The sequence below is a fragment of the Canis aureus genome, chromosome 2, assembly GCF_053574225.1.
Source record: "Canis aureus isolate CA01 chromosome 2, VMU_Caureus_v.1.0, whole genome shotgun sequence".
NCBI lineage: Eukaryota > Metazoa > Chordata > Mammalia > Carnivora > Canidae > Canis > Canis aureus.
Genome location: NC_135612.1, coordinates 67,277,806 through 67,292,132, shown reverse-complemented (window position 1 = coordinate 67,292,132; position 14,327 = coordinate 67,277,806). Strand labels below are relative to the sequence as shown.

Sequence of the window (14,327 nt, the reverse complement as noted above, 5' to 3'; positions counted from 1 at the left end):
GAAACAAAATGGAGTTTTCTTTGTTTTAGATAGAAAATTACAAGGCGCTGTTTGAGGTTATAGCTGTAGTTGGACTAGTCCCTTGAAAGAGGGCAATTTAACAAGACAGCTAGGAATCTGATCCCATTCGTGTAAAGGGAATAGATAACTTTGCCAGCTTTTCACCGTGATGGGAAATGTTCTACCGTCAAGGAACTTTTGGAAGGGATGGAAAATGCTGTCTTGTTTTGGGTTGTGGTTACAGGGGCCAGGGTACATTTGGCAAAACCCATCAAGCTGAACATCTAAGATGAGTGCACTTTACTGATATCAGTACACCAATAAAAATAATACAAAGAGAAGTGGGGCAGTTGATACTTGGGGGGATTAGGACCTTAGGAGGGCAAACCTACCCCGGCCAGACCAATTGCTTAGAGGATTGACTAAATTCATTACACGAAGCTAGGGGGCTGAGGTTATCTACAAGTAGCATATAGGCTGGGCAGACTGCAGGCACCATTTTGCCTTTGCTTCTCTGGCCGTGTACAAAGTTAATTAGGTCTCTCTGGGAACTTGGAAGCCAGTGTGGGGATAGCAAGTCAGTTTCATTTTTCTCTCAACCATGATTCACACACAGAGCCCTGGGCTAATGAAGACTCCAACACCACATCCATGTCCAAAGAAGAGAATCAGCATTGATGAGTGATCTCTGTTGAGGGTATGGTAGGGCAGTTTGAAGATGTGTATTCTAAATACTCACCAACCAATTCTTTGAATAGAGACAGAGGATGAGGGCAGGCTTCTTAGGACCACCAGGAAATTTCTCCAGTGGTAGGAGTAGGGACTATGGTAATGCTGGGAATGTTCAGGCATATTGGGTCTGGAGATTAAGTTCTCTGTCTTCCAGAAGCTTCCAGAGGTGAAGCTGGCTTGAGAGAGCCAAACAACATGACTAAAATACCAGTCAGAAGGGGCTTTTCAGGAGTGGAAGCCAGGTCCATGAAAGTCAGAGAAAGTGGGGGCAGAACAAGTGAGTGTTGACTAATTCCAAAGGTGGCTTTGGATTCAGTGGGAGTATAGCCTCAGGGGCTTTGTGGGAGAGGTGACTCCTCATGACTCCATGTTGTGCTCTTGAGAGCATTGAGGCCTTGGTAGCACTGAGACAAGAGAGGGAGTTCTGTCCCCAAGTTGACAGTGTGTGAAGGTCTGGAAAGAAAGGACCTGTGAGTGTTTTGGTGGAATGGAGTTAGTCAGTACCATCTTTAATCAAATTGTCTTTCACAATTGGTTTGGACCATGAATAAAAAGCTGATGGATTGCTGAATTCTGGCTCCTTCAACCATCTCTTCCTTCCTTGAGGACAGATGCGGTGCCAAATCCTGGGGACCAATAGTCAGATGTGAGGAGGTGGATGCAGAGATCTGTAGGGGAAGGGAAATACCCACTTTGGGTGCCATCTCCTGCACTGTTGGCCATCTCATTTTTCCAGCTGCTTAGTATCTTTTCTACATCTAGTTCATTTTTTTTTAAAGGCAGGATATACATACTATAATGTGCACAGGGTATGCTAATCTTTGCTGCTCAGCATGATGATTTTTGCATGTGTACAGAGCTTGTAACCACAAACAAATCAAGTTCTCTACTCCCAGTCTCAATGGATTTCTTCTGTGACTCTATCTAGTCTGTTTTTCAGAATCCTCTTATGGACTGGTCATAGGGTGACCAATAGTCATAGTTTGCATGGAGATGAGGGGGTTCCTGACATGTGAAACTTTCAGTGCTAAAATTGGGAAAGTTCCAGGCAAATCAGGATAGCTGGTCACAGTGGTGCCCACAATTCTGATTAAGTTTGCCTAGTTATGAACTTCATTTGCTGGAGTCAAATGTTTGTGCTCTTTTGCATCTTACTTCTTCCATACCATATTTATGTGAGTTTAGCCCTATTATCACATGTAGCAGTTTTTTCCCCTTAAATCTTATTGCTGAGTAGTATTCTATTGTATGAACATACTGCAGGTTTCCCAGTCTCCTGTTGGGCTCTCTCATTCCTCTCAGGGCTCAGATACTTTCTGATATGAGTAATAAAACACATTGACTAACTTGCAAAGTATACTTATTCCTTGATATTCCTATATCGTGAGTTTCCTCAAATTCGTAGAAATTAGGTAAGGGATAAATTCTAAGCACATGTATAATCAAATAGGAGTTGGTGATTACTCCATTTCCCTAAAACAATTTCAGGTACTATGTCAGGGACTAGGTAAAGAGCTTAACTAATTAATTTTTATGATGACTCTATGTGGTACCATAATCCTACCCCATTTAACAGTTGAGAAAAATTGAGCCACAGAGAGTTAAGTAACTAGTATGTGCCAAAGTCAGAATTTGAACCCAGACATCTGGCCCCAGGATCTGCTTTCTCAACTACTTCACTCAATGCCTCTTGCAGAAATGAGTAAAATCTTATCAGGAGGGGATTCAGCCCTAAGTCTCCTGAAAGAAAATATTGAACTTTTATAAATTCAGAAAGTCAATGCTTTCCTGCCTATCCCCAGGTTATGAATGAGTGGACTCTAAAGTGGTGTGTACTTGTAAGGAATTAAGGAATTTCTTCTGATAATATAATGGTCCAATCATTCTATGGTTCTAGCTAAAGTTCTACTATATCTTGTTCCTTGATTTAATGGCCTCTGATTTTCCATGAAGGTCTTTAGGCTTGAAAAATCATGATCGCCCCAGAGTTCAAGTATTTATTGAGTGTGTCCTGTATTTGGAGTAGCTGGATGTTCTGAAGGACATTACTGAGACAAAAAAGGGAGTTCTCAATATTATTAGTAGAGTGAAAATGATTGTTTCCCACATCATGCTCTTCAGAACACAGGCCCTGGGAGCCTTCAGACAGGAGAGAGTTTTGTTCTCAGGTCACTAGTGCGGGGGGGGGGGGGGGGGGGGGCGGTTGTCAAAAGAGAAAGGATCTGTGAGTGTTTTAGTGGAGTGGAGTTAATCAGTACCGTCTTTAACTGAATTGTTTTCAACATAAACCAAAGGCCAAAGGTGAAGTGGTCAGATAAGGCAAATAATTGCTTTATTTTAAGGGTGAGTAATTTCTAGCCTGAGGTACCAGATCCAGATTTTGGTTTGAATTCATCACATTCCTTTAGTTTCTCCTGCCTTGACACAGAGATTAATTTTTATCCTGGTGGGCTTGTGTGGTAAAACCATTAGGCAAGATGTTTAGAATTTTAATAATTAAAGCAGATGGAAAATCTGTGAAGAATCAAATTCTAAGCACTGTGACTTAAACATAGGGCCCAATTAACAGTAGGCAGTGGCTTAAAGTCAGCATTCATCTAAAAAATCTTCTGCATTCACACCTGCTTTTTCTGTATCCCTGGGTCCTTGGCTCTCTTTCTTCTCTCAATTTTTCTTCCCTGACTCCTCTATATCTCCCGCTCTTTTCAATTTCTTCTACATGCTTTCTGCTTGCCTACATTTACAATGTAAATGCTTTCCTGGGCCTGGTGTATAAAGGAGGCATGGGACCCTAGATATTAACGGTAACCTGTGTTTTGTCCATGAGGAAACTGAGGTGGCCTAGGGAAGGGATTTGAAGCAGAGTTGGACTGGAAATGTGGCTCTTGTGATTTTGTGCTCAATATTCTTATTTAGTATTTGCCAGAAATATTTAAAGACATTGATTAGTTTTTCTTGCTATAAAACATTATACAGCCTTTGTTTAAAATATGTTTAAAAATACAGAAAATTAATAAATCAGGAAATGACAAATGTTGGTGAGGATGTGGAGAAAGGGGAACCCTTGCACACTGTTGGCAGAAATACAAGCTGGTTCAGCCACTCTGGAAAACAGTATGGAGGTTCCTCAAAAAGTTGAAAAAAAGAGCTACCCTATGACCCAGTAATTGCACTACTGGGTATTTACCCCGAAGATACATATACAGTGAAACGAAAGGGTACAGCATCCAGTGTTCATAGCACCAATATCCACAATAGCCAAACTATGGAAAGAGTCCATCAACAGATGAACAGATAAAGAAGATATGGAATACTACTCAGCCATCAAGAAAACTGAAATCTTGCCATTTGCAACAACGTGGATAGAACTAGAAGGTATTATGAGGAGCAAAATAAGTCAATCAGAGAAAGAGAATTATCATATGCTCTTACTCATATGTGGAATTTAAGAAACAAAACAGGATCATAGGGGAAGGGAGGGAAAAAGTAAAACAAGATGAAATCAGAGAGGGAGACAAACCGTAAGAGACTTTTAATCATAGAAAACAAACTGAAGGTCACTGGAGGGGAGGTGAATGGGGGGATAAGGTAACTGGGTGATGAGCTTTAAGGAGGACAGGTGATATGATGAGCACGGGGTGTTAATATAAGACTGATGAATTACTGACCTCTATCTCTGAAACCAATAATACATTATATGTTAGTTAATTGAATTTAAATAAAAGGTATAAATAAATGAATTAATAAATTAAATGTAAAAATATAGAAAACTATATATAAAAAATAAAAATCAACTGCTATCACTTCATCCAGAGATAACCACCATTAATAATTTTGGTATGTTTCATTTCACTCTTTTCCATCAGATCAACAGACATTATATGTATTTCAAAGAGATATGATTCTGTTATAGAGGCCCATTGGAATCTTGTTTTGTTTTGTTTTTTGTTTTTTAGAGAGAGAGAAAAAGAGTGGGAGAATGAACAAAGGAGAGGCAGAGGTAAAGGGAGAGAGAATCTCAAGCAGGCTCCACACTCAGTGCAGAGTCCAACGTGGGGCTTGTTTCCATGACCCTGAGATCATGACCATGAAAGTGTGACTTAAGTTGAAATGAAAGATCAGACCCCAAATCCACTGAGCCACTCAAGCACCCTTGAATTCCTTTTTTTTTTTTTAAAGATTTCATTTGGAATCGTATTTTTTATGCTTAAATTCTCTTATTAGCATTGTCCCATGGCATTAAATATTCCTGAAAATATGATTTCTATTAAGGCTATACTATTCTAATCTATAGTTATACCTTAATTTATTTAACCATTTGTGGAACTTATTGAATAAAGTTCTCTGTTTTTGATTTAAAAGCAGGGAAGTGAGACATTTTATATGTTCCAACAGGGGAGAAGGGTGCTCTCCAATAATCCAAAATAAGTTGCTTTTTGTTGCAAGCTCTCAATTGATTTTTTTCCCCCATGAGTCAGAGACTCTCACAAGGGAGAACCAAGGATAGTTCTGTACCTTGGTTGTGTTGACTTAAGTACTATCTTTGTCTAGAGACTTCCTTTGCCTTCTCCCCCGTTCCCATACTGGGTAGAGAATCCACTTCATTTCGTGCCTCCTCCCTTCCCCTAGCTACCAATCTCATTTTAAAAATCAATTGCTTGCTCATGCTGCCTGCCTTGCATAGAGCATCTACACAACTGGCTCTGTTCAAAATCCTGTGGAAGCAGAGAAAGTGCCTGCTAGGCACATGCTAAACATTGCCAGTGGCAGGGGAGGGGGGAGGCAAAAGAGAAACTTGTCCATTGGCTACAGGATGACACTTTGCAGTGTACAGATCTTTACTTACCCTGGGAAATATAGAGAGAATATCCCTGAGATCCATGGAGATTCACTCACAGTGTTAGAATCACAAACTGGACCCAGTTTTTTTTTTTTTTTTCTTCATTGCAAACATGAGGCAGTATATGTAGCACAGATTTTGAAGGCAAACAGCTCTCTACTTGAATTACACCTGTGCCTGATCTTGTGATGGGATTTGGGGAAGACAATCCATATAAATTATCTGAGACTTGATTTCCTCATCTGTGATTTCAGAATAATAAGGATGAAAAGACATCATATAGCTAAAGAGTTTAGCATGCTGTTTGGAATGCCCAAACCATCAGTAGATGGTAGTAGCAAGAATCATCATTTGCTCTCTCTGTCTTGCCCTGTTGGTTCTATATTCAAGGTCAACATGTAACTTTGCAGTGCATAATAGAAAATGAAAATTAAAATCATAGCCATGAAATGATCCCTTACATATGTACATAAAATAAAGCATGCTTAGGGTTGGGTTAAAGAATGAGAGCCTTCGATTGCTAGAACTTGAGGTGGAGCTCGGGCATCAAGTTTGAGAGCATCTTACCAAACATATTTAGAGCGAAGCACTTAACTTTTCCTTTTCTAGATGCTTATAGGCCTGTGAAGCTCTGCAGGTACTGATTTTGAGGACCCATGTCCAGCACTCTAAACTTCCTGGGCAATGGCCCGTTTGTGGGAAGTTGGACAACCAATCTTCCTGGTCCCAGGTGGCCCCACTGGCTGTCCTTTGGCTTCAGAGCCTGATGGGAGCTGTCACATCCACTTATTCAGACAGACTTGACCTTGATTGCTCACCTGAGAGTGTTCTCTGTGAGCTAAGTCTGGATGGCTCTGGTGCAGAAAAGATGTTCTGTGCTGTGGAGAACAATTTAGAGTAATATCTGCTCATAAACATGGCTGTTCGCTCAGAGAGTGATGCATTAGCAGGCTGGCGGCCACTCTGTGCTGCTCTACCAGGCTGAACGACAGGGACATCTGAATCACCTTCCAGAAGCACCTTGTGGCAATTTGCTAATTATTTTTATGATGCCAGGTCAGCAATAAAGGTGGCTTCACTCTTTCTCCAAAGCCACGTGACAGGAGAGACCATTTTTCAAACCTGAGTTTAAGCGCCCAGTCTGCCAGGTGAAGAAGTTGGCTGACTTGCTCTGCACTCCTGTCCCATTGCCTTTTCTTGTCCCAGGTCTGATTTTTTTGTCCTTCTTGCAGTTGAAAGGTGTATTCATTTCCCAGGGCTTCTACAACAAAACACCACAAACTGAGTGGGCTTAAAGCAATAGAAACTTACTCCTTCACAGCTCTGGAGGCTGGAAGTTCCAGATCAAAATGTCAGCAGGGCTGTGCCTGCTGTGATGGCTCTAGGGGACAAGCCATTCCATGCCTTTATTTTGGCTTCTGATGTTGCTGATGATCCTTGAAGTTCTATGGCTTGCAACATCATTACTCTAATCTACCTCTATTGTCACATGGCATTTTCTGTGTATGACTCTGTTCTTTCTTTCTTTCTTTCTTTCTTTCTTTCTTTCTTTCTTTCTTTCTTTCTTCTTTCTTTCTTTCTTTCTTTCTTTCTTTCTTTCTTTCTTTCGTAGGTGGAGGGCAGAGAGAGAAGGAGAGAGAGAATCTCAAGCAGGAGCAGGCTCCATGGCCAGCATGGAGCCCAATACAGGGCTGGATCTCACAACTCTGAGATCATGACCTGAGCCAAAATCCAGAGTTGGATGCTTAACTGATTGAGCCAACCAGGTGCCCCGTGTATCTCTACTCTTCTTATAAGGACACCAGTCATATTGGATGAAGGGTCTACCCTACAACAGGGTCTACCCTCATCTTAACCAATTTCCTCAGCAAAGACCCTATTTCAAAGTAAGGTCACATTATAGGGCATTGGGGGTTAGGGTTTTAATGTATCTTTTTGGGGGTTACAATGAAAACTATAACAGAAAGTATCTAAGCATATCACATTTATGAAGGGTTGAGGCATAATAATGGAATACCTAATGGTCTTTCAAGCCTGAGACTATAGGAGGATGCTTTTTAGGTGTTTTCTTTGCAGGTAGGAAGAGTGTGACTCATCTCCAGGATTACACAGCATTTGTGAGCCTGCCCTCTGTGAGCTACGTCTGCTTCGGTGAACACAACTCTCTCATTATCCTAACAAGATCATAGTGTTCCAATGAATAAAGAAAAAGAGGCCTCCTACTTCCTTATTGGTGGGACCATTTGCTGGGGGCTACCTCATTTTTGTGGCACCTCTTCTGTGGCAAAACCCAGTTTCTAGCCTGGAGGAAAAAATTTACAGGGTCATATTAAATTACCAAAGAAATGTTAAAACTCTGGAGTTAGTCATTTCAGGAAGGGCCGAACTCTTTCAACTAAACAGAGCAACTTTGAAATGTGATGGAAACCTGCGAGCTATAATATAATGTGAAACCCTCTATTCCTTCTAGTTATTTCATGAAAAGCTGGGCATTTCTGTGGTGACTTTCATCTGAAGTGCCTCAAATGCCATGCTAATTTTACAAATTATGCTGTCTATGGGGATTCTATATTCTGCCCATATTTCAAACCCTTTGAGGGTTCAATACCCTCTGAGGTCCAGGTTGAAAGGCTCTATGCAGTAATGACTCTACTTAAATGATTTTTAGGAGTTTGAGCATTCTTATTCCTAGTTTATATCATAAGGAAATACTTGGTGTAGTAGAAAGGAATACAGACTTGAAATTAGCAGTGTGAATCCAGGCCTCAGTTTCCTTAACTGGAAAAGGAAATATTTGGGATTTATAAATTACGAGGTTCCCTTCCTCGTCTAAACTTCTGATGATTTTTCTAAATTGCTTCAAAATGTTGATCAGGAAGTTAACCATGCTTTTAGGGAACCGTCTGTGACTTGGCATTCCACTCAGTTTTGCTGACAAAAATCTACTGTTGCATGAAAGATTTTCCTGGTATTCGACCTGCATTTTCTTCAGGCTTGTCAATGCCTGCAGCACAGCAGTGACCTTGCAAAGGTAACAGCTACTTTGCATTTTTTCTGCCAACATTCCTGTTCCCTAAAGGCTGTCCCAAAGATTATTGATGAAGGCTATGCCCCAGTGTGATCCCTAATATCTAGGTAGCTCTTTATACTTTTTACAGTGAATTCATGAACATTCATTTATTCAATCCCTGCAATAGTCTGGAGGTGAGCGAGACTTGGCATTATTGTTTTCATTTAAAAATTGAGGAAACCAGGGAACATTGAGCCTACATCACCTTCCAAAGGTCACAGAGGAAAATAGTGGCAGAAGGAGGGCTGGAATACACATTTTCTGGCTTCTAGTTCAAGTTTTTTCCACTTCATTACATTTGGATTGAAATATACAGATGAAGAAGGGAAAAAAAAAAACCCACCAACAACGTATACACCTCCTATGTGCTGGAAACTGTCCTAGACAGGATTCAAACCATCATCTATTTTATTCCACAGATTTTTAAAAAAGATTTTATTTATCTATTCACAGGAGACACAGAGAGAGGCAGAGACACAGGTAGAGGGAAAAGCAGGCTCCATGCAGGGAGCCTGATGTGGGTGTCAATCCCGGGTCTCTAGGATCATGCCCTGGGCTGAAGGTGGCATCAAACTGCTGAGCCACCCGGGCTGCCCTCTTCCACAGATTGAATTCTTCCCATTACCTCATATTTTTTCCTTGATTACTAGAAAAGTTTAAGCACCAAGCACCATTATGTAAAGTAAATCGAATTAGTTTGGTTTTATGAGCATTTGAGCACTCCCAATTGTGATGGGCTATTGTGCTTAGGGACACAACCAGACCTGGACTGGGTTAGTCTCCTTGGTGTCCTCCAGGGAGGGCCTATGGGAAAAGAATGGGGACACATAGAAGATGCACCAGGAATGTGTTATTTCTCTCTGGGAGATTCCACTTGAAGATAGGTGGAGCCAGGAACGTCACTGTCCTCTCACCTGATTGGATGATGTGATGTTCAGAGGTGCCAGGGATTCCTTATACACTCTAATGTTTTATTTCCCTGATGGATTCCACAACTTTATCTCTAGGAACTGACCTCAAGGAAGTATTACCAAATAACTATAATAATGCTTGCCTTATTTTCCTTCTTCACTCTTGTGAAGATCAAATGAGATAATATATAATCATGTTGTGGGAAAGCCCAGGTGGTCATGGTAAGAAAACATAGCATTTTTATTAGAGAATGAACATGGCGTAGAAGAGCTGCCCTATCACGTACTAGTTCTGGGTTCTTGGGCAGTGCCTTATCTTGGACTCCAGTTTTCTCATCTTGCCTGATGGTGGTTCTGAGGCTTCCATGAGTTGGTCTCTTTATTTATTTTTAAATATTTATTTATTTATTTGAGAGAGAGAAGGAGAATGCATGAGCTGGGCTGGGTCGGGGGTGGGCAGAGGGATAGGGAGAGAGAAACTTTAGCAGACTCTCCACTGAGCTTGGAGCACGACGTAGGGTTCAATCCCAGGACCCTGAGATCATGACCTGAATTGAAACCAAGATTTGACCCCTTAGCTGACTGAGTGACCCAGGTGCTCTGAGTCTGTCTCTTTAAATTGAACGGCCCATCACACCTGTCAGATTGGCTAAACTCAAACACAAGAAAAAACAAGTATTGGCAAGGATGTGGAGAAAAAGAGACTCTTGTGTCCTGTTGGTGGGAATGCAAACTGCTATAACCACTGTGGAAAACAATATGGAGCTCAAAAAATAAAAAAAAAATAAAGCTACTCTATGATTCAGTAATTGCACTACTGAGTATTTACCCTCAAAAATACGAAAACACTAAAAGTCTACATGCACTGCTATGTTTATTGAAGAATTATTTACAATAGCTGAACTATGGAAGCAGCCCAAATGTCCACTATAGATGTATGGATACAGAAGATATGATATATATGCATGTATACACACACACATATGTGTGTATATTTATATATATTTGAATATTATTTATCCATAAAATGAATGAAATCTTGCCATTTGCAACAACAGGGATGGAGCTAGACAGTGTAATGCTGAGGGAAATAAGCTAGTCAGAGAAACACAAATACCATAAGATCTCACTCATATGTGGAATTTAACAAAAAAAAAAAAAATGAATGAGCAAAGTAAAAAAAAAAAAAAAAAGAGAGAGAAACCAAGAAATAGACTCTTAATTATAAATAACAAACTGATGGTTACCAGAGAGGAAGTGGGTAGGGGATGTGTGGAATAGAAGACAGGGATTAAAGAGTTCACTTATGATGATGAAAAAAAAAAAAGAAATGATTTAAAAAATGAAAGAAAAATTGTTAGATTCAGTGCCTGTGTAGTCCACTAAGAAACTCCTCTTTATTCTCTTGGCTTAATGACTTGATTCCTGTTAAGTATTCTGGGAAAAGAAACATTTCTTTTGGAAGTGGTTTATGCTCTTCAGGAACATAGGATCTGCAAACATAGCAGTTTTCTTAAAAAAAAAAAAAAAAAAAAAACCTTTTAAAGCTATTTCCTCACATCAAGCCTTGATAGAATGTTGCTTAGTTCTTCCTTTGTAGCATACTTTGCCCAAAGACTATCTCTTCCTTTTGAGAACTCTCCTCTCTCTCTCTCTCTCCAAGTATTTTTGGTGGGGCTGACAATTCTGTAGCTCTGCTGTCCTTGCCACAGTGATTGGCTCAGGAATGGACACATGACCTAGAGGAGGTAAGCACAGTTTTTACTTGAATTTGCTGTGGTCCCTGGTGGGTAAGGTGCTGCTCTCTTCTCTCAGAAAGCTAGCTGCGAGCAAGGGTAAGCTTGGAGCTGCTGGTGGCTATCTCTCATGGTTGTACAAAGAGCTTCCTGAGGATGATGCCCTTGTGATGGAGAGCAGGAGAAAAGAATGTTGGAAAGAATGATTCCTGATGGCATATTTGGACCTTTGTATTTCACTACGTTTAAAGTCACCCATGCATCTGGTCTGTTTAGTTGCTTGGAACAAAAACTTTCTTTATGGTTTAAGCTAGTCTAAAATGATTTTCTGTCATTTTTAACTGATAAAAATCCCAATGAGTACTTATACCTGGAGTAGCCAATAGTCCTGGGTGTCTAAGGAAGCATATAGTAAAGGGCTCCCTATGGAAGCCAGTCAGGGTGTTAAAGTGGATCATTAATGACTAGCTTTGACTAATTCACAATGGTCAGGAGCTGGCTTGCTCTTCAAAACAGGCCTGTACAGAGAAGTTGGGATGTACAGATTGACTTAAAATGTCCAACACAGCTATAAGACTAATGGATGTTTTGAGGAGTGGCCAAAAACCTACATGTGATCTTTTAGACAAAACTAAAGGCAATTACAAGGCTTTGCCTGGCAGGTCTCATGGGAAGGAAGCTACCCTCCCTATATTGAACTTGCAATGCTGTTTTCTGGAAGGAGATGCAAGGATTCAGGATTCCCCCTTGAGAAGCCATGCTCATAAACATTTATCTGCAATTCTAAGATGGGTACATTCATTCAGAGGCCTCTATTGGGAGCCTTGGCTGAGGCACTTTTCTTCACTCTCAGTATCTTTCTATCTCCACCCTTCCCTTCTATACCCTTTGCTTACATGTTCATAAAAAAGTAGGAGACCAGGTCATCCCCCTATTTGTGCTGCATCCATCTGAACTTACCTGGTGCCAGGATGAAAAGTGAAGCACTGGGGAATCAGCCCCTCTTTTTTTGTCTCTTGCTTTCATTGTTGAAGTGGGTAAATAAAGCCTCAATTGTTATTTTCAGTTTGGTTCATTGTCCTAATTGACCACCTGGATACCTGGAAGCTTAGCAGATTTGAATTCATTTCTCTGGATTCTTCGAAATATTATCATGCATAATTATTCAGACTGGTTTGGAAGAGAGATGCATAAGAGTGAATATCCTACTTCAGTGCAGAAATTTCAACTCCAGCTGTCCATCTTACAATACTTATGCTCAGGTCCTATCCCAGACTAGTTACATGAGTGTGCTTGTGGATGAAGCCTGAGCATGGTATTTTTTTGAGTTCCAGGTGATTCTATTATCAGCCAATATTGTGAACACGATTTTAGTGGGCATCCAAATCACTAATCTGGAAAATTAATAGCACAAACTCATGAGCTTTTGTTGATCTCCTGGGTAGGAATCATATAGGAGTAGATCCTAGAAATCTGAAAGACCCAGATGATTCTGATGCAGGTGGTAACTAATTTTTTTTAAAGATTTATTTATTTATTTATGATAGACACAGAGAGAAGGAGAGAGAGAGAGAGAGGCAGAGACACAGGAGGAGGGAGAAGCAGGCTCCATGCCAGGAGCCCGACGCGGGACTCGATCCCGGGACTCCAGGATCGCACCCTGGGCCAAAGGCAGGCACCAAACCACTGAGCCACCCAGGGATCCCCACAGGTGGTAACTAATTTGAGGAGAGTTGAAGAGTATTGGTCAAGCACATGGTGTATGTGTCTGCATGTACTTGCTTGTTGGAGGGCAGTAAAAAGGAAAAAAAAAAAAAAGATCAAGCAGCCAGTATCCAAAGAGTAACCTCTAAAGAACTTATGTTCATCCACCCATCCATCTATCCAGGCTGGGTGTTGATGTAGTGCAACAGTTCAGAGCATAGGATCCTATCAAAAACACAGCTGAATCCTCGCTGTGCAATCATTAGTTCTGTTGCTTTGGGCAAATCATACAACCTCTGTGGGTCTCATTTTCTTCATCTGAAAAATATGAACACATATGATATCTTCTGGCAGGTTACCATGACATTTAAATAATTAATATTTGTTAAGTATTTAGCATAGTTCCCAAAACTGTACTGTTCTGATATGGTAGTGACTGGCCACATGTGGCTGCTGACCCTTAAATGTGGCTAGTCCAAATTGAGATGTGCTGTGGATAGAAAATGCACCCTGGATTTGAGGACTTAGGATGAAAAAAAAAAAAAGTAAAGTGCATTTTAAGAATTTTAAAATACTGAAATGATATTTTGGATATATTGGGTTGAAATGACAATATTTAGGCAGATTGGGTTAAATACAACATATTTTAAAAATGAGTTTTACCTAGTTCTTTTTGCTTTTTAAAATGTGGCTACCAAAATATTTAGAAGTAACATATTCAGCTTGCATTGTATTTCTATTAGGTAGTTTTGGCCTAGAAAGTAGTAAACCCTCAGTAATTGTTAAGTGCATTATTGGTATTGTTTTATGTGTTTAACTCAAAAACAACTAGCGAGCATGTGCTGGGAAGGATGTAAACATCAATCATTGGTCATATGGAGTGCTTAGAGTCTAGTGAAGGCAAACAAAGTCATCAGTAGTGTGGGACTTGGTTCACTTGAGAACTCTGGGGTGTGCCTGGTACAGTCCCTGTTCTTACAACAAACACAAGATCAGAAGTTTCCAGATCATTCCTGGGACTTTGCAAAATGTGGCAATTGTCTCAGGTGTCCCAAAGCATAGGCACTATCCAGTGACAAGAAGGTGTCTAAGGGAGGGCACCAGAGTTGAAGAATTCACAGACCAATAAAATGATTTAAAGACCTTCAGTTCTTTTTTTTTTTTTTTTTTTAAGATTTTATTTATTTATTCATGAGAGACACAGAGAGAAAGAGAGGCAGAGACACAGGCAGAGGGAGAAGCAGGCTCCATGCAGGGAGCCCGATGTGGGACTCGATCCCTGGTTTCCAGGATCACACCCTGGGCTGAAGGCGGCACTAAACCGCTGAGCCACC

General features: G+C 40.5%; 1 protein-coding gene across 4 annotated transcripts in view; it reads left to right on the top strand.

Moving 5' to 3' along the window:
* LOC144301242 (uncharacterized) overlaps nt 1–14,327 on the top strand; it is a 417,552-nt gene that overhangs the window by 49,904 nt on the left and 353,321 nt on the right. Inside the window, exon 5 of one of the 4 annotated variants that reach the window (XR_013368052.1) lies at nt 12,837–13,000. The exons of the other annotated variants lie outside the window; for them this stretch is intronic. The gene's annotated coding sequence lies outside the window, so the exon portion shown is untranslated. The remainder of the gene's footprint in view (nt 1–12,836; nt 13,001–14,327) is intronic. 4 annotated transcript variants of the gene reach the window in all.